Source organism: Myodes glareolus, chromosome 3, assembly GCF_982192425.1.
Source record: "Myodes glareolus chromosome 3, mMyoGla1.1, whole genome shotgun sequence".
NCBI classification, from domain to species: domain Eukaryota; kingdom Metazoa; phylum Chordata; class Mammalia; order Rodentia; family Cricetidae; genus Myodes; species Myodes glareolus.
This window is the reverse complement of record NC_142028.1, coordinates 56158480-56183915: the sequence shown is the minus strand read 5'-3', so window position 1 is coordinate 56183915 and position 25436 is coordinate 56158480. Positions and strand designations below refer to the sequence as shown.

The 25436-nt window shown below is 41.7% G+C and overlaps 1 long non-coding RNA gene across 1 annotated transcript in view; it reads right to left on the bottom strand.

The window, feature by feature from the left end:
• Positions 1-25436, bottom strand: part of LOC125403208 (uncharacterized) — a 39900-nt gene that overhangs the window by 1486 nt on the left and 12978 nt on the right. The window lies entirely within an intron of this gene.

The following is a 25436-nucleotide window of genomic DNA, read 5'->3' as shown; positions in this document are numbered from 1 at the left end:
ATTTATGCACATTATGCAATTAGAGAGTAATTTCACATGCTTGCTCATCAACAGCATGATTCTTAAATAAACCAAACTAGGATCATTTCATTATTCTTAATTTGCTTACGATGTTCTTACAGCTTGACGCCCTGTATTTTCGTCTTAGTCACTTGAAGTTTTTACTTTCATAAAATCTTTCAGCAGACATTTGTACACATTTAAATTTCTAAAAGTATATTTAAGTGCCAAAGGTGATGAATCATGCCTTCAGTCCCAGCACTCAGGAGACAGGAACAAGAAGATCTCTGAGTCCATGGTTACCCTGGTTCACATAGTGAGTTCTAGACCAGCTAGGACTACAGAGAGAGATTCTGTTTCAAATAATAAAAACAATAGTGTTATTCTTATTGACTTTATCAGTTTTTACATCCACAAGGAAAGGAGATTTGATGACATAGGAATGTCACCTTTTTCTCTGGCAGTCTTTAAAATGTTGATTTCCTGGAGCAATTGAAATTGGAGATTCTCGCTGGCAAAATATTTGTCTGCAGGCTCTCCCGTTAGCAGTGTTTATCAGCTGCATGATAATGAGTCAATTTCTATGTAAATATAATCAGAACTTGATGGTGGTGAGGAAAACTCTGAGATTAAATGATTTTTGTGGTCCCTTGATTAACATGGTTTATGAAACCATTACCATATGCAACTACTGTTGCACATTTGAAAGCATCTCAGATTTAACTCTAAGGGTGTGTGTGTGTGTGTGTGTGTGTGTGTGTGTGTGCACGTGGAGGTCAATGTTGAATGTCTTCTTTGATTGTTTTCCTCCCATATTTTTGAGACAGTGTCTGTGTCTGAACCTGGGGTACGCTGATTCTACTGGGCTGGCCAGCCAGTGAGCCCAGGGATCCTTCTGTCTCTTGACTTAGATCAGAGTTCTATACAGCATGCTACTAGGTCTTTTAAATCCCTAGGTAGCCAAGGATCCTTCTGCCTCTATTCCCTGAGAACTGGGATTACAGGTGTGCACCACCATACCAGGCTTATGCAGTGCTAAGGATCGGACCTGTGGCCTGATGCATGCTAGGCAAGCACTCTACCAACTGAGCTGCATCTCCAGCAATCCAGATTTGTATGTGGGTGCTAGGGATCCACACTCAGGTACTAATGCTTTTACAATAAGAACCTTACTGCGTAAGCCATCTCCCCAACCCCTAAAGTCTTCTTAAAGAAATGTGGCCTTTTCCCTATAGAAAAAGCTTATACATATTCTCCGATCTCAAGAAACATCAGACACTGTATTTGTTGTAAAGGTTTTAAAGAATTTATTTGTACTTAATGCTTATGAGTGTTTTACCAGCATGTATGCACATGTACTTGTAGTACCTGCAGAAAATAAAAGATAGTGCCGTATCCCATGGAACTGGAGTTACAGACAATTGTGAGCCATTATGTGGATGCTGGGAAATGAACCTGGATCCTCTGCAAAAGCATCAAGTGCTCTTAACCACTGAGCCATGTCCCCAACTTAGACACAAGGTATCTTGATACTCAGTTAGTACCCAACAGTTATTTAAGCATCAGCCATACTTCAAGGATGCTCTTGGTATGATTATATTACCCAACAGTGGGCGAGAAAGTCTATGAGTCTCATGTGGTATATATCTGGAACTGAGAGAGAAAGATAGCAATGGAAAGATATGCTGATATTTAAGTTGGGTATAGAAAGAGGGGAGGGACTTCTTTTGCTGTAGTGTTCATGGGATAGTTTTCTGAACAGATACCTGCTGACACTTGGCTGATCAAAAGGAGCCACCTGGGTACAGAAGACTAAATGAGACACAGGGACAGGCATGGGCAGATGTAGAGTCCAGAGGAGAGAACGAGTATGGTTGGTAAAGGCACGTAAAGAACAACAGAACTTGAGCAAAGTATATTCATATAACGACACCCTACGATGTGTTTATTTAAGATAGCGGGTTTTGGATAAACAAACAAAAATGTTACTATAGGTATGTCTTGTGCAATATTTGGTATTTTCTATCTTGTCTGGAAACACTCTTGCTGTCTTTGCTTTTTAATTGGCAGTGTATTTCACGAAAGAGGATGTTTCCAACTGCTAATCTATGGCAACAGCTAAAAACTGAACTGGGAGGGAGGAGCCAACGGAATGGCTCTGCTATTAAGAGCACTAACCGCTCTTGCAGAGGTCCTGAATTTAATTCCCAGCACCCATATATAGCAGCTCACAACCTTCTGTAACTCCAGTTCTAGAGGGAGATCTGACTCCCTCTTCTGGCCTCCTCAGGCACTGCATGCATGTGATACACAGACATACACGCAGGCAAAACATCCACACATAAAATAAAATTAATAAATAATGAAACTGATTTGATTCATGAAAATGAGGTCATGTAGTCCTTGTATTTATAGTATGGATTTTCTCTTCAAATTCCTACAGTATGGCATTAGAGGGTTTTAATTGGTGATCTGCTTTAATAATCTGTATCTTTTATATGAACACCATACCCTATGTAGAGAGTAACCAGAGTCATTCAGTGTGAGATAGTGAGTGGGATTCATTAAGAATGGCCATGAGTCATTAATTACTGTTTGACCTGTTTGAGTCTGCTGTAAAGTAGTATTGACTCAAAAAAAACCCTTAACTTCTAGAGCTCCCACATTGTACCAAATGTGATAAATTGCACATAAGTAACTAAACAAACAGGGACGTGTCAAAAACGCATTTGAAATGATCATGAATCTACATAGCATTTTTAAAAATTACTATTTTTTTGAGAATTTTATACTTGAGTATTGTATTTACATCATTTCCATTCTAACCTCACCCTCCCTCCCTCCAATTTCTCCTTTGTCTCCTCCAACCCACTCTCAGATTTATCTCTTTTTCTTCAGCTGTTACTGTTACAAGCGTGCGCGCGCGCGCGCGCGCGCGCGCACACGCACACACACACACACACACACACACACAATCTTTAAGTCCATTTTGTGTTCCTCACATGTATATATTTTAGGGCTGACAATTCGGGTTGGATAATGTTTCAGAGGGATCATCCCCAGAGCAGACTGATTCTTTTCTCTTGGCAGTCATTAGTTATCTCTAGCTCTTCATTTAGGGGAGACTTTCCCAATCTGTTTTAGATGTCAGCTGATGTTGACATGATATTTAGGTAACCACTGAGCCTTCATGGGTGCAGTTCCCTGACATTTATAAGAGATACTTTCTGATAACAGATGTTCTGGTCCTCTGGCTCTTACGATCTTTTTTTTTTTTTAAATGCTTTTACTTTTAGATTTAATTATCTAAGTGTACAGTTATTTTGTATCTATGTATGTGCACCACATGCATGACAGTGCCTATGGAGACAGAATAAGGCATCAGATCCCCTGGAACTGAAGTTAGAAATGCTTGTGAGTCATCATATATTTGCTGGGAACCAAACCAAGGTCCTCTGCAAGAGCAAAGGTTGGAGTTCAGAGCTCCAAAACCCATGTAAAAATCCAGGTAGACATGGCACCTGGCTCCGGAATCCCTGTGTGAGAAATATGGAGATGGGATCTCCAGAGCAAAATGGACAATTTGAGTAGCTTAAAGTGCCTGCTATGGGTTCAGTGAGAGGCCTTACCTCAGTATTCAAGGTAGAGAGTGATCAAGGTGGACACTGGGTGTCAACTTCAGTCCTCCACACATGCACACACATGAACCTGCACCCACATGTGCACCCACATACATGCAAGCTCATGTAAATGCATGTACACTTGTTACAGGTATGTTTTGGGGGTGGGCTTTTCGGTTTTGAAGTAGGACTTACCTCTGAGACCATCAGGTTGGCCTCGGGTCAGCTGGGAAGAAACTTTAATCAATCTTCCAGCAGTTTTCACCTAATAAAAGATTCCTTCTTCCTCCTGTTACATGCTCAGCGTAGATGGACAAAGTGGCTCTGTGCATCCCGGGGGTGGACAGAGTCAGGCTGGTGGGAGCACTACTGTCTGGTAAGTAGCAGTAGCGTCTTAGCCTTGTCGTGGGTGCTAGTGTGGAGCTGGCCTGAAAAGGCCTTGAGTGCTTTGGTCCTGAAATCCTCCCTCAGGTCTTCTCACAGCAGGTCCAATGACGAGACCCACTCGTATGACCGCAACTATTGCAAAGCTGAATGGAGAACATAAAATTTTGGCCAGATCAAATATCTGTATTTCAGCTGTGATGGCACTGTGGTGGATATCTAGAATAGGACTGTGCCATGGTCTGGTGCTCGTGTGTTCATTTCTGATGCAGACAAAGTGTAGACAGAGAAAGAGACATCACTCTGTATTTCAGGTGTGAGAGATTTGAGATGGGCAGCAGGGGTATAAACAAATGTTAGGAGTTGTGGGGCCAGGATGAGGGTCCAAGGAGAACAGCGGTACAGAGATGTCAACCCACAGCTTTGAAACAGGTGGCTCAAAGTGGTTCTCAACTTCCCTAATGGTCCACCCTCTAACACAGTTCCTCATGTGATGGTGACCCCAACCATAAAATTATTATTTTGCTACTTCATTGCTGTAATTTTGCTACTATTATGAATTGTAATGTAAATATCTGATATGCAGGATATCTGATATGCAACCCCAAAGGGATCACAACCTTCGGGCTGAGAATCACTGATCTAGAACCTTCTACAATTCTAAAGAGTCTCTGAGGAAATCCTGTGCCTGCTGGGAAGTAGCTTCAAGGAAATGTGCTGACCCACACATCTGGTCACGACTCCTTGGGGGGTTAAAGGCCTCTTTGCTTCCTTGTCCAGAGCCTACACATGTAGTTCTTGCTGAACTTCTCTAAACTATACTAGTGCAGTCCTTAATACCTCCTGTGCAAACCAGAAGAGATTTCTGGGGACTGGTAGTATGGCCAAGTCAGCAATTCAGATGGTGACACACTTACCCATTAACTTATAAAAGTAGACAAAACCATAGCACTGAAGATAAAGTGTATGTTTCTCTCTCTATTAGAGTTCTTTGAATGAGACTGTAAAATTAACATTTGATCTCATCAACTTGAATGGCAGAAATACTGTCTAGCACTACTTTGGAGTGAGCTGTGGTCTTCTCTCAATTGGTTTCTCATAAATATTGAAAAGCAGCTTATAAATATTGAAAGGTCAGAAGGATAATAGGAATACTGTCATAGTCTTTACTTCAACTCTCAAGGAGCTACGAAGCTCATGGGGGCACAATTGAATACAAGAGAAGCAGCTGTGTTTATCATAAGCTAATGTAGACTGCCATCAAATCTCCTACTTGAAGGTACAGTCGCAGGAACACACAGGATGGGGCAGGGGGCAGAACAAAAGACTTAGTTGGCAAAGTGTTTGCTACGTAACAGGCCCCCAGACCTTAGTACAACTGCAACCATAATAGAAACACCATTCAGACCTTGAAACATAGCACAGAGGCAGCAAACACCTGCCACAATGGGAACAAAGACCTAGCTTCACTGCCAAACAGGAACAATGGCTAAGTCAACAGCTCGGGGATGTGACTGAGAAAGTCCTCAAGTGAAAAAGTCCTACATGAACTAACCCTGCTTTTTATTGTTTTGTTTCTGTATTTCTACTGAAATTTACCAACCAGGATATAGACTTAGTATATAAAAGGCCAAGAATTGTCTGACTGGAGGCTGCATGATTTGGGCAAGTTCTCCATGCAGCCACCAGCTAGCAATAAAGACTTTCTATTAGGTTTTAAGAGTGTCTGCACGGTGGTCTCTGGTGGGTCTACCTTGCAACTGCTTTACAAGCATGACAACCTGAGTTTGGATTCACACCGATCATGTAAAAAAGTCAGGCTTGGTGGCTCATGCCAGTAATCTCAGTATTTGGGAGGCAGAGACAAGAGGATCCCTGGTGCTCACTGGCCAGCCACTCTACCCCAGGCAGCTTCAGGGGCAGGGAATGACTCAAATAATGTGGTGAAGATGGAGATACAGAGACCATCCACACGGTGGGGCACAACCACATGCAACTCCAGTTCCAGGGAATCTGATGCCTTCTTCTGGCATGCCAAGGCATCAGGCATGCATATGGTACACAGACATACATGGGTAAAACACCCATATACATAAAATTTAAAAATTAAAGAACATAAGATGATATGCATGCTGTGGTACTCAACTTGCTTTGTCCTTGGTGTTTGGAGAGAAGGGAGTAATGTATATTCTTTTTAATTTATTGAACTGGTCTAAAGTCAGGATACAGATAAGCTCTGGCTATCTCCATACCTCACCCCACTCCTGGGGAGACCAAAACTCCCACTTTCTCCTTTTTATTAAATGTAGCACCCCTGGAGTAGTGCTGTCCACACTGAGGGTCTCAATAGTCTGGGACTCACTCCGTAGCCCAGGTGTCCTCAGACTTGGAATCCTCCTCTGGTGGCCTCACACTCGTGGGACTGCAGTTGTGTGGCACCATCCAGGTTGATTCTTTTGGTTTCAATGCCCATGATAGTAACATATATTCACCATATCATTTTCTTCCAGAATGCCTTCACTGCCCTAAAAGACCTTAACTAAGAGTCTTCTGGAATGGAACTAGTCTGTTCAAATCATAACCAGGAACTAGACCTGCTGTCATCTGCAGTCTTTGCTTTTGCTCCTCTTTCTGCAATCCTTTACAACTCCCTGTCCCTCCACTACTGATTGTCACAATGTAAATGTGACAATGTGTCCATTTGCACTTTTGCTATTATGCATTCAGGATACTTTCCAGACTACACTATTCTTCTCTCTCTAATATTCCTCTCTTTCTGAAATGGACACGCTTGAGGACTCTGGGCCAGTTATTTTGCAGATAATGTCTCTATTCAGGTTCACCTGTTGTTTCTTCCTGGTTAACTTTAGCAGGGATTTGCCATTTTAATAGGGAGTCCTAAGACCATCCCATGAGGAAAGACAACCATCATCTGACCCATTATTGACAGTAGGGGGCCAACTTTCTCCACCAGCATCTTAATTTTCATGATCATTTTCAGTCAGCAGTTGACTGTAATCCTTTGTGAACTTTTACGAGTTACAATAGATTATAGGTATGATCATAAAACAGAAAATGACAGTTAATGATAAAACCAGTGACTGGTTCCATTATCACTTACTTTAATGAATGATTTTATAATTTAATTACTAACCAAAAGGTAGAAAGGAGTGGGGTGAGAAAATGGCTCAGTCACTTAACTGTTTGCTTGCTCCCTGGTGCCTTAGAGGGAACACATGGTAGGGAACACTTGTAATCCCAGCACTTAGCAAGTAGATACAGGAGGAATCCTGGAGCTTGCTGGCTTTAGAGGGCTGCCAACCAGTCTAGCTGAATCTGCAAGTCCAGGTCTTACAGAGAGACCACGTTTCCAGACACAAAGGTCTCTCTGACCTCCACAGGCACAGGTACTCATACACAAGTGCATGTGTGCACATGTGTGTGCATGTGTACCCACCCACACCTACACCCACACTCACACAAGAGCCTAAGAAGGTAAAGTGGCCCAGCTTTCCAAGGCAGAAAGTTCTGGACCTGAATGCCTCTCTGTCACTTCAGAGTTCTCAGTGTTTTGCACAAAAGGAAAATGATCTTTCTTCTACAAGTAGAGTACAACAGCACCACCTCATAGGATAGGATGTGTGTGTGAGTGTGTGTGAGCACACACGTGTATGCAAGTGGAGACCAAGGCTGGGTCCGCATCTTCTTCAGTTGCTCTCTACTGCATCTCTCAAGACAAGGCCTTGAACCCAGGGCTCACCGATTCAGCTATACTGGCTGGCCAGTGAGCCCTAGGGCTCCTCCTATTTCTGGTGCCTGATACCCAGCCTGAGTGGGGTTTTGTTTTTGTTTTGTTGTGTTTTTTTTTTTAAATTAAGACTTTATATGTCCTTAGTAGCAAAAGATGATTGTTTTTGTAAATAGAGTTAATAATTTTAGGCAGTAATAGCATATCCACAGAAAAGACAGCACAAGATATTTTTCCTGCCATAAAAATGGAAGTATTTCTAAATTTAACTGTTTATCAACTAGTTCTTACCTGTTCTTGAAAATGTGACAGCTGCCTGTCCTCTTAAACTGTAGCAGGATCATCTCAGACTAAAGTCTCAGAGTCACTTACATGTGATTTTAACTTTTCCTTCGGCATCAAAGTTTGTTTGTTAAACTTTATTCATCCTTTATGGCTTTCATATCATGCATCTCGATCCCATTCGTCTCCCCATCCCTTCATATCCACGCTCTGCCCTTGCAAACATCCACCCCCCCAAAGAAAACTCTTGTCGAGGAAACTGTGGTGTGACTTAGTGACTCACTCAGTAGAATCTTTAGTCCATATCTCTTTACTTGCAAGTGTTCATTGCAGAGTCATTGGTCTGGTTTTTGGTCTCTGGTTTCTGCTACACTCTTGTTACTGGGCTCTCAGGGACTCCTTTGGGTATCCTGCTGTTGGCCTGTGTCATGGAGATCCTGCAGTTTTGGATCTGTAGGACCAGTTCCTTCATGTGCCCCAGTAGGTCACAGACGGGGTGAATTTTGGGGTGGGCCAACTCAAAGCCCTGGTTCTGGGTCTGTGTGGCTGCAGGATTGATCAGTCTGATAGTTGCCCCCCATCCTTATCACGAGGGTAAGCTCTCCGGTACCCCATATCCACCCCCTCATTATCAACCCCCACCCTACCTCCACTACTTTGCCCTATGGAGCAAGGAGTAAAGGGCTTTCATACCCCGCTTTCATATCCTTAGGGTGGACTCACCCTCACTTATACCACTAGGACCAGGGCTAGCACTACTGCACTGCCCAGGGGAAGTGCAGGGGCCACACTCCTATGTGCTACAGCGGGGAGGGGCAGAGAAGCTCTTCCACTCTGGCAACCCAGTGACCATCTCTCATCTGCCTCAGGCAGTGAGGGGAGGGGAGGAAGGGGAGGCATCTTTACCTTGACCACGCCACTATGGGACATGAGTAGCGGGACCGGTTTTCCCATGCTCACGAATTTGGGACAAACTCACTTGTCAATAAGGTCGGCTCTATTGTGCTGCCCAGGCAAGCTGTGGGGCAGCATCAAAGTTTTAATACTTCCAGAAACATTTCTTTCCATCACCAAACAACGTGTTAACCATCTTCAGCGTGGTTGCTCCTTACGTTATTTTGCATTACAAGACCCATTAGCCAAAACTCATGTTTAAAACTGAAGAGCATGGTTCAAACTTGCCATGGGATTTCTGTCTTTATTTCCCCCAAAATTTCATTTTTTGTCCAACACTGTGCTAACAGTGTAACAAAAGCATCAATTTCTAAGAGGCCAGATGAGAGGCTATACATGAGTAACCTCAAGGAACCTACCCTGAATTGTCCACAACCTACTATGAAAATTGAATCCCTTCCAAGAACTTTGATTCATGTAGATAGACGCAAGATCCAGCTAGGTTTAACTTTTAATTCCCCACGCACCAGGGAGTCAAAATTCATTTCACCAAAGAGCAAGGCTATGACAAATTCCAAAAGACAAGAAAAACAATGGGGATAAGAAATCCTTTCACCTCGCAACCAAAGCACACGCTCAAAAGCAGCGAGATCACGCCCAGGTGGCGCGAGGTGGCAGCAGAGAGCCGGAGACGCGCCAGGCTGACTGCTGCAGCCGCCGAGCATCTATCTCTTCCAGTTCCGACACCGTGCTCTTCAGTAAGGGAAAGACTGCCATGAGATAAACACGACTCTTTCAGCCGTTCAATTGCCTCTTATTTGACGAGATTAAGCCCTCATTCCAGGCTCCTTTGCTGATTAGGCTTGCAGTTCAAAACCCTGCCCCAACCTCGACACCCCTTCCCTCAGCAAGACAAACACACCTGGGTGAGGTTCGGGGTTTGGGGTCATCGAGGAGCTGAGTTATTTACAATTGTCACCTCCCCAAGATGTGCTGAGCTTTGGAATAGGACCTCTGCTCGGGAGGCAGCAGCCACTAGACCTGCAATCAGTTGAAGCGCCTTGAGCCTTGAATGAGGTCCTTGTGAGGAGGCACACCAGGCCTAACACGTGCGCAAACCTGAACTACTTGACTTCTTAGGAAGCAGGTATTTGAGCTGTTTCTGTGTTACCTAAATCTTCCAAACCCTGTTCTCAGCTTCCGAAGTGTACCAGGACTTTGTCAAAGGTGAGGACTAAAAAAGGTGTGGGATCCATGGATCAGCGTTTACTGTGACACTTGTTTGGTCACACTACTCAGTAAATGTGGCTGTGGTTATCATCACCCAAATGAGACAGGAAATGGGAAGATTTTCTGAAACAAGGTCCTGTCCTCATCGACATCACTATTACCACACTGGTCATGCCTCCACCTCCCACTCCAGGCTTCTGCAAGACTGGTGAATTTGGCGTTTCCACCTGGACGCTACCGAATTTCTTGCCTCTACAGTATCTACGGCATAAGCTTCCCAGCTCCTGCTATGGAAGCAGAACCTGTGCTTTTGACAGCCCACCTAAGCATCACAGGCTATGAGAGTGAACTTGTGGGCATAAGAGATCTACCTACCAGCACCGAACACCTACTGACTTCTCACTTCCTCTGTGATGGTAAGCCATTCCAAACTCATTAAATGACCTATAGAGAAAAGTTCTCATGCTATCCTCCATTTTCAGATGGGGAAACGAAGCTCAGGAGGATGAAGTCAGCTGCCCTGGATTTCAAAGCTGGTAAGGGATGGAGAAAATGCCCCTGGATCCTGTACCAGAAGATACGCCTTTCTGGAGGGGTGAGTGAGTGCCCGACCAGCACCCAACCTGACTTCCCAAAAGGGGAGCTCAGGCACCCCCCACTCCCCTAGACTTTCTGGCCATTCAGTGGGGGCTTCCCACTGGCTGCTGCCTTACTCTTCTTATCCCATCCCAGCTTCCCCCACAGGCACCCCTCTCCATCTGCGGGGTCATAGGATTCCCCAACTCAGCCTGCTTCAGGGCTGAGGGTCTGGGGACAAAGTGGTGAGGGCAACTGCTGCAGGAGTCTCTTTGTCCCACTGAGCCTGCAACCAACAAGCGTGCCCTTTTGTCTGTGAGGTCCCCGACAAGCAAGTGGCCTAGATCCTGTACCAGAAGATCCGTCCTTCCAGAGGGATGAGTGTGTGCCCGACCTGCGGCCAACTGGACACCCCAGAAAGGGAGCTCAGCTTGCCCCCCAAGTACCCCTTTCCATCTTCGGGGTCATAGGATCCCCCAATTCAGCCTGTTTTGGGGCTGAGGGTCTGGGGACAAAGTGGTGAGGGCAACTGCTGCAGGAGTTTCTTAGTCCTGCTGAGCCTGCATCCAGCCAAGCATGCCCTTTTGCCTGAAAAGTCTCTGACCAGCAAGCGACCTACATCCTGTACCAGAAGATCTGTCCTTCTGGAGGGCATTTGAAGGAAAAGATGGGAAGGTGCCAATACAAGAATTCCTCCAACAGTCTAAAAACAATATGATAACACCAGAATTCAGCGAACATACAACAGAAAGACTTGAACACCCTAATCCAGAAGACATAGAAGAAATAGACTTTAAACATTATGAAAGTGATAGAGTCCCTTAAACAGGAAGTGAAAAACTCCCTTAAAGAAATGGATGAGAAGAATAACAAAAAGTTTGAAGAAATGAATAAATCCCTCAACGATACACTAGGAAACCAAGAAAAAGCAATCAAATAGGAAAACAGTTAAAGTCTTGGAAACTGAAATGGAGGTAATGAAGAAAACACAGATTGAGGGACGGCTGGATATGGAAAATCTGGGTAAACAAACAGGGACAACAGAGACAAGTATAACCAACAGAATACAATAGATAGAAGAAAGGATCTCAGACACTGAAGATACTATAGAGGAAATAAACTCATTGATCAAAGAAAAGAGCAAATCCAACAAATTCCTAACACAAAACATCCAAGAAATCTGGGACACCATGAAAAGACCAAACCTAAGAATAATAGAGGTAGAAGAAAGAGAAGAATTACAGCTCAAAGTCCTAGAAAATATATTCAACAAAATTATAGAAGAAAACTTTCCCAACCTAAAGAAGGATATCTCCATGAAGGTACAAGGAGCATACAGAACACTGAATAGACTGGATCAAAAAAAATCCCCTCGCCATATAATAATCAAAACACAAAACATACAGAATAAAGAAAGAATATTAAGAGCGGCAAAGGAAAAAGGTCAAGTAACATATAAAGGTAAACCCATCAGAATCACACCTGACTTCTCTATGGAAACCATGAAAGCTAGAAGGTCTTGGATAGATGTGCTGCGGAAACTAAGAGACCATGGATGCAAGCCCAGACTACTATACCCAGCCAAGCTTTCCTTCACCATCAATGGAGAAAACAAGGTATTCCAGGATAAAAACAAATTTAAACAATATGTAGCAACAAAACCAGTCTTACAGAAAGTAATAGAAGGAAAATCACAACCCAAAGAACCCAACAATGCCCACAATAACTTAGACATCTAACAACGCTCCACGAGCACAACTCAAAGAAGGGAAACACACAAACAAATTCTACCACAAAAAAAATAATCAGAGTTAACAACCACTGGTCATTAATATCAATGGTCTCAATTCACCTATAAAAAAGCACAGGTTAAGAGAATGGATGCGAAAGCGGATCCAACATTCTGCTGCTTATAAGAAACACACCTCAACCACAAAGACAGACACCTACTCAGAGTAAAGGGTTGGGAAAAGGTTTTCCAATCAAATGGACCAAAGAAACAAGCGGGTGTGGCTATACTAATATCTAACAAAATTGACTTCAAACTAAAATCAATCAGTAGAGATGGAGATGGACACTTTATACTCATAACAGGAACAAGTCATCAGGATGAAGTCTCAATCCTGAATATCTATGCCCTTAATATAAAAGCACCCAAATATGTAAAAGAAACATTACTTGAACTCAAATCACACATCAAACCCCACACACTAATAGTACGAGACTTCAACACTCCTATCTCACCAATGGACAGATCAACCAGACAGAAACCTAACAGAGAAATAAGAGAACTAATGGAGGTAACGAATCAAATGGACTTAACAGACATCTATAGAACATTCCACCCAAATAAGAAAGAATATACCTTCTTCTCAGCATCTCATGGAACCTTCTAAAAAATTGATCACATACTCAGTAACAAAGCAAACTTCCACAGATACAAAAAAATTTTAGTAACCACCTGTGTCTTATCAGATCACCCTGGAATAAAGTTAGAATTTAACATCAGTTCTATCTTCAGAAAGCCCACAAACTCATGGAAATTGAACAGTCAAATACTGAACCACCTCTGGGTCAGAGAAGAAATAAAGAAAGAAATTAAAGTCTTCCTTGAATTCAAAGAAAATAAAGACACAACATACCCAAACCTATGGGACACTATAAAAGCAGAGCTAAGAGGAAAGTTCATACCACTAAGTGCCCACATTAAAAAAAACGGAGAAAGTTCACATTAGAGACTTAACAGCACAGCTGAAAGCTCTAGAAAAAAAAAGACACAGACTCACTCAGGAGGAGCAGAAGATTGGAAATAATCAAACTGAGGGAAATAATCAACAAAATAGAAACACAGAAAACAATCCAAAGAATTAAGGAAACAAAGAGCTGGTTCTCTGAGAAAATCAACAAGATTGACAAACCCCTATCCAAACTAATCAAAAGGTGGAGAGAGAACACACAAATTAACAAGATCAGAAATGAAAAGGGGGACATAACAACAAACACTGAGGAAATTCAGAGAATCATTAGGTCTTACTACAAAGGCCTATATGCCATAAAGTTGGAAAATGTAAAAGAAATGGACTTGTTTTTAGATAAATACAATATACCAAAATTAAATCAAGACCACGTAAACAATTTAAATAGACCTATAAGTCATGAGGAAATAGAAGCTGTCATAAAAAAAACCTCCCAACCAGAAACAAAAAGCCCAGGACCAGATGGTTTTAATGCAGAATTTTACCAGAAATTCCAGAAAGAGCTGATACCTATACTCCTTAATGTGTTTCACATAATAGAAACAGAAGAGTCACTGCCAAACTCTTTTTATGAAGCTACAGTTACCCAGATACCAAAACCACACAAAGACTCAACCAAGACAGAGAATTACAGACCAATCTCGCTCATGAACATTGATGTAAATATTCTCAATAAAATACTGGCAAACCGAAGCCAAGAACACATCAAAAAAAGAATCCACTGTGATCAAGTTGGCTTTATCCCAGAGATGCGGGGCTGGTTCAACATACGAAAATCTATCAATGTAATCCATCATATAAATAAACTGAAAGGAAAAAAAATATGATCGTTTCATTCGATGCTAAAAAGCATTTGACAAAATTCAACACCCCTTTATGATAAAGGTCTTGGAGACGGTAGGGATACAATGATCATATCTAAATAAAATAAAAGCAATATACAACAAACCAACAGCTAATATCAAATTAAATGGAAAGAAACTCAAAGCCATTCCACTAAAATCAGGAACAAGACAAGACTGTCCACTCTCACCATATCACTTCAACATAGTGCTTGAAGTTATAGCAATAGCAATAAGACAGCATAAGGAGATCAAGGGGATTCGAATCGGAAAGAAAGAAGTCAAAGTTTTGTTATTTGCAGATGATATGGTTGTGTACATCAGTGACCCCAAAAACTCTTCCAAAGAACTCCTACAACTGATAAATACCTTCAGTGGTGTGGCAGGATACAAGATCAACTAAAAAAAAAATCAGTAGTCCTTCTATTCACAAAGGATAGAGAAGCAGAGAGGGAAATCAGAGAAACTTCACCTTTCACAATAGCCACAAATAGCATAAAGTATCTTGGGGTTACACTAACCAAGAAAGTGAAAGATCTATTTGACAAGAACTTTAAGTCTTTGAAGAAAGAAATTGAAGAGGACACCAGAAAATGGAAGGATCTCTTATGCTCTTAGATGGGTAGGATCAACATAGTAAAAATGGCAGTTCTACCAAAGGCAATCTATAAATTCAACGCAATCCCTATCAAAATACCAACAAATTCTTCACAGACCATGAGAGAACAATAATCAAGTTTATATGGAAAAACAAAAAACCCAGGATAGTCAAAACAATCCTATACAATAAAGGAGCTTCCAGAAGTATTACCATCCCTGACTTCAAACTCTATTACAGAGCTACAGTAATGAAAACAGCTTGGTATTGGCATAAAAACAGAGATGTTGACCAATGGAACTGAATCAAAGACCCGGATATTAACCCACAAACCTATGAACACCTGATTTTTGACAAGGGAGCTAAAAATATGCAATGGAAGAAAGAAAGCATCTTCAACAAATAGTGCTGGCATAACTGGATGTCAACCTGTAGAAGAATGAAAATAGATCCATATCTATCACCATGTACAAAACTCAAGTCCAAATGGATTAAAGACCTTAACATAAATCCAACCACACTGAGCCTGATAGAAGAGAAAGTGGGAAGTAGACTGCAACATATGAGCACAGGCGACCACCTCCTACGTATAACCCCAGTAGCACAGACAACAAGAGCAACAGTGAATAAATGGGACCTCCTGAAACTGAGAAGCTTCTGTAAAGCAAAGGACACTGTCAGTAAGTCAAAAAGGCATCCTACTGAATGTGAGAAGATCTTTACCAACCCCGCATCAGACAAAGGTCTGATCTCCAAAATATATAAAGAACTCAAGAAACTTGACATGAAAATTCTAATTAACCCAATTAAAAAATAGGGGTACTGAACTGAAAAGAAAATTCTCAACAAAAGAAGTTCAAATGGCCAAAAGACACTTCAGGTCATGTTCAACCTCCTTAGCGATCAGGGAAATGCAAATCAAAACAACTTTGAGATATCATCTTACACCTGTCAGAATAGCTAAAATCAAAAACACCAATGATAGCCTTTGCTGGAGAGGATGTTGAGTAAGGGGAACACTCATTCATTGCTGGTGGGAATGCAAACTTGTGCAACCACTTTGGAAATCAGTGTGGCGGTTTCTCAGGAAATTTGGAATCAATCTACCTCAGAATCCAGCAATTCCACTCTTGGGAATATATCCAAGAGATGCCCAAACATACTACAAAAGCATCTGTTTAACTATGTTCATAGCAGCATTATTTGTAATTGCCAGAACCTGGAAACAACCTAGATGCCCCTCAGTGGAAGAATGGATTAAGAAAGTGTGGAATATAACACATTAGAGTACTACTCAGCGGTAAAAAATAATGACATTTTGAATTTTGCATGCAAATGGATGGAAATAGAAAACACTATCCTGAGTGAGATAACCCCAACCCAAAAAGTTGAATATGGCATGTACTCACTCATTTGTGGACTCTAGCCATAAACAAAGGACATTAAGCCTATAGTTCACAAGCCTATAGAAGCCAAATAACAAGGTAAACCCAAAGAAAAACATATATAGATCCTCTTGGAAATTGGAAGCAAACAAGGTGCTGGGCAAAAGTTGGGAGCATGGGGGTGGGGTAGGGGTGGGGCTGGGGCTGGGGAAAGCGGAGAGGGGGAGAGAGAAGGGAGAAGGAAAAGACTGGAGAGAGCTTGGGGGAGTGGGAGGGTGGTGATGGAGGAAGGAAGGATAAAGGAGCAGGGAAGAAGATATCTACATTAAGGGTTGGCAAGAGACTTGGCTCTAGAGGGGATCCCAGGTGTCCACGGGGATGTCCCCAGCTAGGTCCTTGGGCAGCAGAGTAGAGGGTGCCTGAACTGGCCTTGCCCCACTATCACACTGATGATTATCTTGAATATCACCATAGAATCTTCATCCGGTGACGGATGGAGATAGAGACAAGATAGAGACAAAGTCCCTCATCAGAGCAAGGGATTGAGCTCCCAAGGTCCAGTTGAAGAGTAGAATGAGGGAGAAGATGAGCAAGGAAGTCAGGACTGTGAGGGGTTGGTCCACCCACTGAGACAATGTGCCTGTTCAAATGGAAGCTCACCAAATCCAGCTAGACTGGGACTGAATGAGCATGTGATCAAACCGGACTCTCTGAATGTGGCTGAAAATGGGGGCTGACTGGGAAGCCATTGATAAAGGCACTGGGACTTGTTTCTACTGCATGTACTGACTTTTTGGGACTCTAGTCTATTTGGATGCAAAGCTTCCCAGGCCTGGATGTGGGGCGGGGGGGGGGGGGGGGGGGGTTGGACTTCCCTCAGGGCAGGATTCCCTGCCCTCTCTTAAGGAGGGCGGGGAAGGGAGGAGGGGGAGGAGGGGGTTTAAAGGAGCAGGAGGAGAATAGGAGGAGGGGAGGATGTGTAAATTTGAATGGAAAAGTTTAAAAAAAAAGAAGAAAAGAAAATGACCCTGTACCATTACAGTTAGAAACACAGGGTTTTGCACTGCAGATATATGAAGCTAAATCTCAGCTTTACTAGTTATTCCCTAGATAACTTACAATATTTTCCCTGAACCTCGATTTCTACATTTATAAAATAGGGATTACTGCAAACCCTGCATAATAAAGAATGAAGATTTCATTCAGAAATCCACTTGAAATGCTGCAGAAGTTCCAGAAAAGGTTTGCATTATTAGTCATGCTGGTATTAGTACAGCTAATATTGCCACCAAGCCTTTGAGATAGGAGAGCATCGGAATGGAGCTCTTGAATTATGTCTAGGATTTGAACAAAGCCAAGTAAATTTTCTGGTCAGAAGAACAAACCCAAAGAAAGGGAAAAAGGCAGCAGGAGCCACAGAATGGCTGAGTTTGGCCTCATTAAACACTTTAATGTGTGTTTAGAATGATCATCTGTCTTGATTATCTAGGGCTGCAGTTTTTCCAGGGAAGATGGACTATTCATGGGGAAACTAGGGAAGTCTGGAAGGAATAACCTTATTTATTCATTTGTTTATTTATTAGAGAACTGCTTCAAACACACAAACATCCCAAAGCTCATGAGAATAACTGAAAAGGGGAAGGGAAAACCAGTGAGATGGCTCAGCGGGCAAAAGCATTTGACTAAAACCCAACGCCTTGAGTTCAATGCCTAGAACCCACATGGAGGAGGAAAGGAAGAACCAGTTCCACAGTGCTGTCCTCTGCCCTCTGCTCATTGGTAATGATAAAGAAACAACGTGGAAATTTAAGAGAGATTATTTGAAGAGAGGAGTAGCTGTTTAAAAGAGTTTCAGGAAATCGGTGATTAAAATGAGTGTCTCCATTCCTCATGGCTGTTCCCACAGCCCTTTGTTTGTGCCCTTCCTCTAATGTGACAGCGCTGTTAAATATGAGTGCATGCAATCTAACGTCCTTGATGTGAACACGGCAGCTATCTATCTTTACCATCTTACCTTTGTGTTGTCTTGTGTAATGTAACCTCAATATGTTTTTGTATTGAACTGAAAACCTATGATTCTATGCATTTACTGTTCATCGCTGCTCAAATGTTGATACCAGGTTTCTGTGTGCCTGGTGATTATTCTTCTGGTCACACCTAAAGCCAATCCATTAAAACACTGATTGGAAGGTCTACACCTGCTCCTCTCGTCCCTTCTCCACTAACATGTGGTAGTGAAGAAGTGTTTCTTCTTGGTTCATTCAGCTAGTGAGTGCTCAGTAATGCTATGTGGTGGTCTTTGAGACTGAGAGAGAGAACTGAGGTTCTCCACTTTGTTCAAGAATCCAGTCCAATCCCTGTAGTGGGATAGAATAATGGATAGAAGGATGACACAAGCTTTAAGTAGGCTTAAAGGTATTTTCAAATGCTCAGCTACCCCATGGGAAAGCTTGTTTTAGTACTATTAAATGAATAGTGGAGTCAAAAGCATTTCTCTTTCTTTGTCTCCCCACCTCTTTTTCTGGGGTGGGTGTTCCCTTTATAGTCCAGACTATCCCTAAACTCATGGCAATCCTTCTGCTTCAGTCTCAAGTACTCGGATTACTGTTCTGAACTACTACACATGGATAAAAGGATTTATGCCTGTGTAAGGATTTGTAGAAGAAACCATGCGAGATTAGTCAGTGAAACAATATAGCATGAAGATTTGGGGGTTTTTTGTGTGTGTATGCAAACGTACATGCATGTTTCTACATCTGTGTATTTGTGCACTTGGGAGGACAAAGGTCAACCTCAGTCATCTTTCATCCACTTTGGTTTTTGAGGCAGGGCCTTTAGATTTGACTAGGCTGGCTGACCAGTGAGTTCCAGGGATCTTTCTGTCTCTGTCTTCCCAGAATTAGGATTGTAAGTGTACCACACCATGTTTGGCTTTTTAGGTGGGTATCAGGCTCAAACTCAGGACCTCATCTTGTACCACGAGCACTTTGCCAACTCTTCAGCCTCTCACATGGAGGTTTTAAAGCTTGAGTTCCAGGGTAAAAATGGCATGGATTCAGATCCTTGCCCTGCCTTTGATTTGTTTACCTTTGATAAGAATAATAATCCCCCTGACAACACTTGGTTTATGGGAAAATGGGAAAAATAATATATTCTGTGTATGATTATTGTAAGATTAAAATAAGGCACAGTGGTACACATTTGTAATGACAGCACTTGGGAAGTGGAAGCAAGAGGATCAGGAGTTTGAGGTCATCCATGGTTACAATAGAAGTTCGAGGCCAGCCTGGACTCCATGAGACCCACATCTCAATGAATAAACAAAGCCAAGGCAAAGCATGCAACACTGTGAAGGCATTTTATGCAGACAATATCTTTCAGAAGACCTCAAATGTGAGATATGGCATATACTTCATTTATTGTAGATAGTTTTTCCATTTATTCATCCACATAGTATATTACCAAGTTTTGAAGTTGTGATTCTTGAGAAATGTTGAATTTTTGGATTGGGTTCCTAAAAGGCTCTTGGAGATGAACACTTAACTTATTCAAGAACAAGGTTAGAATTAGTGTCCACAGGAAAACAGGAGGGTACAGTGGCACCCCCCCCAGTCATTTCCCCAGGGTTCCCCGGAGCTGAGATTGCTCTTACAGGATGCCTTGTGTCAGGACCGAGGCATTGGATTTTTCATAGTCTTGACTCACTGGGTGCCTGAAGGGCAGGGGATAGGGTCCTGAGTAGGATAGCTCTCTTCAGCTAAGGTAGTCTACCAAAGTGACACCAACCCAAGACTTGTCATTCTACTTTTCTCCCAGCAACTTGGTAAAGAAGTCCCAAAAGAAGGCATTGTAGCAGTGTGAAGTTATCCATCGATACTCTCTGCTGTTGTGCTTCATATGCATAAAAACTGAACCTATGTTTTTAAGTGATATGATTTCAAATGAAACACTTTGCTACCTTTCTGTAGATATCCTGTTGCTTCCCTGTTACCTGTAGAGGATTTTAAATTTCTTAACTGTTTAATGGTATCCATGTATTGGAAGAGGTTTCTGTCCTGCCCAGTCCCACAGTGCAGTTCAGTCCCAGAGAAACACATAGAGGTCTACATTAATCTTAAACTGGTTGGTCCATTAGCTCAGGCTTCTTATTAACTCTTATAAGTTACATTAGCCCATAATTCTTTTCTGTGTAAGCCACATGGCTTGGCACCTTTTATCAGTGAGGCATTCTCATCTTGCTTCCTCTGTGGCTGACTGACAACTGCAGACTGACTCTTTCCTCTTCCTAGAATTCTCCTGTTCTCGTTGCCCCACCTCTACTTCCTGCTTGACTACTGGCCAATTAGCGTTTTATTAGAATACAAGTGACAGGGTACAGACCATTGTACCAAAGCATCCATGTCCCAGTACAACATCTCACTGTGAGAATTAAATTTGATAGTAGCTTTTCCTCTTTGGCTATTCTAGAATCACTACCATCATGAATAACACAGTAACTACCCAGACCAACTACTTCATGACCAACTGCCTGTTTCAGAGGAAGCAAATGGTCATGAATGTTCTTTACCCTAGGAAGGCAATAGTCTGAAAGACAGAAATTTTGGTACCAATGTGTGTGAAACCACACTAGATGTCATTTTTTTCCCTCTGTGGTGACAAGACAACTGGTTTCTGAATGATTTAGGATTCCTTAGAGTATACAAAAAAAAAGAACCCAAACACAAACTTGCAAGAGATCAGAAGAAGAGAAAGATGGCAAGAAAAAGATGCAAAGGAACTCAAGAGCAGAATGGAAGTCGGGGGTAGGGGGACCGTGAGACCAATGTAAGCACTGACAAAAAGCAAAAGGAGTAAAGATTCTGTGGTGTCTTGATCTCCAGGGATGCTTCAGATTTCTAAAGAGAGAACTGTATTAACTGTAAAAACATTTTCTTTTTTCTTATATTTTTATTATTAAAAATATTTTAAACATAAATATATATAAATAAATATAAATATATTCCCTCTCCAAACTTAAAAATTATATAATGTATGGAAGGTGCCTTGCAAATTCCTGGCAAATGTAATATGCTGGCTAATTTATTAAGGGAAGGCCTGGGGATACAAGAGGCTCAGTGATGAATGGAGAACGGGAAGTTCTGTTCATGGTTAAACTTACAGACTGACTTCAAACTCAGACTGGTCGCTGGAAATGTTTACGTTATGGTATTTGACTAGCGGGTGTCATGTCAGCACTAAATGAAGGTTTGGGCTCTGGCTCCTGGTAGGCAGCCTCAGCCTGACTGTGGGCATTCTTCTTCCCTTCGCATGAAAAGGACACTTCAGAATATTAGGGCTACTGTCTCTCCATCTGGGGAATAGAAGCACAAATGGTACCGGGAAATGGGCAGAAAACAAAGTATGACCAAGGACCCAAATTTGGAAATCTTTGTTTTCCCTCTAACTACATCCTCATCCGGCCCAATTTTAAAATTTTTGTCATCTCGCTCAGATCCTTAGAATACAGAGTCTTAAAGGTGCATACTAAATTTTTCTACCTCTTCTTAAACTTACTGAGCAAACTAACAGCATTACTGCTCAGAGTGATAATGGTCCTTTTTGACAGTTTTCTTGAACTTAGAGGAACACACATGCATCTAGTTTTGAAAGATTCATACTAAAGGCTTTTTACCTTGCTCCACTCCTACTACTCTATCCCTAAAACAAGAATCAAAGCTTATTTTGAGATTAAGAAATACGTCCTGATAGATTGTGTTGTTTTTATTCCACAAGCGCCTACCACTGTGTCTGAATGCAATGGGATCGCAATAAAATTAGTTCAATAAAAGGATGCATTTCAGAGCTGTAAAGAAACATCAGAGATAATACAGTCCCCATGTTAGATGCATTTCAGAGCTGAAAGGAGACATCAGAGATAATACAGTCCTCATGTTAGAATGATATTCAGGGGATGTGCATGAGGGCCCATGGCTGCATGGGTTAGATTAAGGACACAGTGTTCAGAACCCTGTGGTCAATCCTCTTTGTACCACAGCACACATTTGCCTTTTGTATTTGAAAGGCCCAAGTAAATATGCTCTCAAAGTACTGATTGCACATCATTCCAAATTAAGAGTTTAACTTTTAAAGACACATTTATTTCATCAAAGCTAGAAGTGAAATAGAACATTAGAACATGAAATATTAATGAAACCTCTTAACTTTCAGTACTTTTTCTCATTGCATCTTTCCCCAAATTCTTATTTACAGAATAGACAAGGTACTTTCTATACTCAATCCTTATATGTTTAGAGGTTCCATTATTATCACCAAATATTTTTTGAGTATTAAATTAATTTTAATAAGCATACAAAGTAATGGACTCTGTATCACATTTTCACATAATATAATATTGTGAACACTGCACTTTGCTCACCCGCCTCCTCACAATAGCTCTCTCTTCTGCTTTTCTGTCATATGTATGAGTCCAGAGTCCATGTATGAGTGAAAACACATGACATATTTGGCTTTCAGAATCTTATTTTGCTTAACAGAATGATTCCCAGCTCCACTCATTTTCCTGCAAATGACATAATTTCATTGTTATTTATAACTGGACAAAATTCCATTGTGTCAGTCAGTGTGTGTGTGTGTGTGTGTGTGTGTGTGTGTGTGTGTGTGTGTTTAGGAGGGTAGGGAAGGAAGGATGGAGGGAGGGAGAAATTTCTTTATCCATTCATCTATTGATGACTATCTTGGCTGGCTCCGTATCTTGGCTACAGTATAAACATTGATCCACAGGAATCTGTGAAGTAAGCTGGCTTAGACTCCTTCAGGTACATACTCAGAAGTAAAAGTGGTATAGCTGGGTCAGATGGAAGTTTTATTTTTAGTTTCTTTCAGTTATTAATATCACCAAATTGTAGAAAGTAGAATTTAATCACACATTAGACAAAGAAAGTGGGCATAAGAACAGCCTTGATTGATGTCAGTATTTTACATAATCTTAAATTATAAAATATATTCAGGGCAAGGAAGGTAGCTCAGACAATGTCTTAGTTAGGGTTTTTATTGCTATGAAGAGACACTATGACCACAGCAACACTTATAAAAGAAAACATTTATTTGGGACTGGCTTACAGTTTCAGAGGTTTAGTCCATTATCATCATGGAGGAGTACAGGTAGACATGGTGCTGGAGAAGGAGCTGAGAATCCTACATCTTCATCTGCAGGCAGCAGAAACTGTCACACTAGTCAGACTAGAGCTTCTAAGACTTCAAAGCTCACCTCCACAGTAACACACGTCCTCTAACAAGGCCACACCTCCAAATAGTATCACTCCTCATGGGCCGAGCATTCACACACCTGAGTCTATAGGGACCATACATACTCAGACCACCACAGTCAGTAAAGTGCCTGCCACCAAGCCTAGCAATCTAAATTTAATTTAACCCACAAAACTCACAAGGTAGAAGGAATTATCTCCTGAACTCTATACGAGCACTGTGGTACACATGTATGAGCATGCATACACACAGAGAATAAACAAATATATGTAGTAAAAATTAAAAATGTATATATGTAACATGAGGTTCTGCTTGTTGGGGGCCTGCTCGTTGGGGTTTATGTCCTGCCCAGTTCCCCACAGTCGGCAATACCCAAAGAAAATCACACAGAGATCTCCATAAGTTATAAAACTGATTGGCCCATTAGCTTAGACTACTTATTAGCTCTTGTAGCTTATATTAACCCATTATTCTTATCTATGTTAGCCACATGGCTCAGTACCTTTCTCAGCAGGGCAGCTCACATCTTGCTTCTTCAATAATCTGGGCAGAACTGCAGAAGGAGCTTTCTGCTTCCCAGAATACTCCTGTTCTCATCGTCCTGCCTCTACTTCCTGTCTGGTTGACCCACCTATACCTTCTGCCTGGCCAGTCAGCATTTATTTAAAACATGATTGACAGAATACAGACAATTCTCCTGCACCACAGATACACATGTTCAATTGAAGTAGAAAAATATTGAAGATCATCTGTGACCTCATGATCCTAACATAACAACATCGTATCATTTTAGCTTTCTGATGAACTTGCTTTTAGTCTGCCTGCCCCCCTCTTTCTGTGTGTGTGTGTGTGTGTGTGTGTGTGTGTGTGTGTGTGTGTGTGTATAGGATCTCCCTTTGTAACCCAGGCTGGCCTAGAACCTTCAGTCTTCCTGAGTGGGCCTCACACCTGGCCCTATTCTTTTATTTCTAGTCAAATTGTCTATAGTTATGACCTAGGAACACCTCTTTAATACTTTTTCATGACATATGACGATTTCAGTGTTTTAGCACAGCCTCTGTCACTAAGTGTTCAATGTTCATACAACACTCCACTGCATGCATACACTACGGCTGACTTAATTAAACCCCCAAAGGTGGATGGAAACACATTCCCTACACATTTACTACTTGAAATCAAGCAAGGATGAACATTTGTAATCACTCAATTTTATCCATATTTTTGGGCTATTTCCTTAGGATAAATTCCCAGAGTGGGATTACTACATCAAAGAAAATGACATTTTTTTTATGGCTCTTCAAGCACAGGTTGCCAAATTCCTGCTAAACGGGTGAGAATTCAGTTTAATTAAAGATACTGAGGAAGTAGCAGTTCGAATTTCCTGTAGTCAGTATTGCCAAGCAACCAGCAGAGGCCAAGTGGTGTAAAAAGAGAAATACGTTCTATTAGGTCAAACTTTTCCACCCAGTTTATGGAGGGCAACTGGGAATTCGACTGTGTCCAAAAGTTATTACTTAGACAGCTACACACTGGCACTGCCAGTTAAACCGTGGGGCTGAATTCCTGAATTCTGGTCTGTGACAGTTCTCCATTGAAAAAGTAAGAAGAACAAAGTTTGGGGGTCTAGGGTACAGCTCTGTGCTGACAGTGCTCCAGACCTCTTCTGGCGGGTGAGGCTACTTTTATTTCTGGCACTGAAAGGGAAGGAAGTGAGGCAGGAAGGAGACATTTGGATAAACAGTATACATTTTACCAGGTGCATTCCTGATGCTGAGACTTGAGGTGATGACTTTGTGAGTCTGAAACTTTCTTGAACGTTAAATCCCATTATCAAAAGCCAGCATGGCTTAGACAG